Genomic DNA, 1,838 nt, shown 5'->3' with positions numbered 1-1,838 from the left:
TCCCGCGCCCGGCCTGGCCCGGCCCGCGCGCCCCCCGCTCCCCCGAGGGCCAGGGCGCTGTCTCCTGCAAACCAGAAGAACCTGCGCGGCCAAGCGAGCGTCCCGAGCTTCGTTCCAAGGACGCTGCCAAGGCACACATCATCTTTTGAGCATCCTTTTGGGGCTTAGTTGTCAGAGCCCATTTTTGAGAAGCATCAGAGTAGCAGCCCGCTTTGATTCTATGCCTTGGTTTTTGTTTTGTTTTGTTTTTACCAAAAAATTAATTGCCTAGCTTGATCTCTCGCTTATTTGACCAAACTTGTGGCCAAATGACATTTAACTGTTTCCAGTATTTACATCCATCTTCTGTAGACAAATATTTGCCACCAGCGAGGGACGTGTCACCACCCCGAGGGTTCAAGCGGGAGATCCTGACACATTTTTAAGCCCCGAATGCAGAGGTTCCTCTGAGTATCCAGGTTCGCAGCAGACCACTTTGAAGGGAACAGCGGTCAGGTGCAAAAGCTAAGGAGCGTTTATGTACATATTAGCGTCACTTTCTGAGTAACCGGCTGTCTTCCCGGGCTGAGTCGTGGCCTGTGCTGTATAGCGACACCTTCCTGCTCAACAGACACATTTCCATTTGCAGCGTTATTTCCTTCCACCTGCACTTCCACCCTTCCAGCCGTCTTTTGAATGCTGCCTTCCTCCCCCCGCCACCCCCCACCCCCCGCCTGCATGCTGAGGGACAGTAGAAACCGTTCATTATATAGATCATATAGATATTAGATATGGGCTCTATGGCCACAGTTCATTCCCAGCCCTATTTTTGAAAATGTTAATATTTGGTAAATGCCTTCATATTATGTAAAAATTCAGACATTGCAAAAGGGTGTGTGCCTTCCTCCTTGAGTTCTCTGGTTCCACTTTGCCAAAGCCCGTGGGGGTCCAGTCTCTCGAGTATCCTTCTGGTTACCGGCTGTGCATGGGCAAGCTTACCTATATACACCCTCTACTCTATTTACACATGTGTGGGATGTTATACTCACTGCTTTTTTTTTTTTTCACTCAACAATACATCTTAGAAATCTTTTTGTGTCAGTATCATAAATCCTCCTTGCTCTTTCTAATGGTCACGTAGTAGGTGCTTCATAATATAAATGTGCTGTATTTGATTACACTAGTTCCTTAGTCATGAACTCTTAGGTTGTTTCCCAATTTTTTGCTCCTGCAAACAGTGCTGCAATAAATGTCTCTATACAAAATGTTTCATGTAGATATGTGCATATGTCTATAGGAAACATTTGTAACTTGGAACCATGACATGCCAAGTGAAAGAGTATGTTCATTTCAAATATTGACAAATAATGCCAAGTGGCCCTCCAAAACAAACTCCATTTTTCTTGTTATTGGCATTTGCAGCTGCACAGATAATTCTGACACTTCTGTCAGTCCTTTTAGACACGTGTATATACACACTCTCTCCTATAGGACCCCCTCAGATCCATGAGCACCCTCTTGGCCCCCACTCTGTGAGTCCAGCCCCCTGACACTGACGCTGGGCCCAGGCAGATCTTTGATGTAATGAGTTCTTGGCCTTGCTCCATGATTTTGGACTCTGAGGATGCCCAGAATGGGAAAAGGGGCCTGCTGATGGACTTATACATGTGGGCATGGTTTTGACCTTGAACTAGCTTTGGGAACCCCTCCCCACTCTCCCCTCACAATCCCCACCACACTCAGCAGTTCCCTGGGGAGGGGGTGTGGATCTGGCAAGAGGGGCCCTTGGAAGCTGATATGACTTGGCTAAGAAGACAGAGCCCAGCCTAGCTGCTGCTGGAGAACTGGCCTCAGGCCTG

This window comes from Sus scrofa, chromosome 7, assembly GCF_000003025.6.
Source record: "Sus scrofa isolate TJ Tabasco breed Duroc chromosome 7, Sscrofa11.1, whole genome shotgun sequence".
In the NCBI taxonomy this organism is placed as follows: domain Eukaryota; kingdom Metazoa; phylum Chordata; class Mammalia; order Artiodactyla; family Suidae; genus Sus; species Sus scrofa.
The sequence above is the reverse complement of the archived record's forward strand: the minus strand, read 5'-3'. Positions refer to the sequence as shown.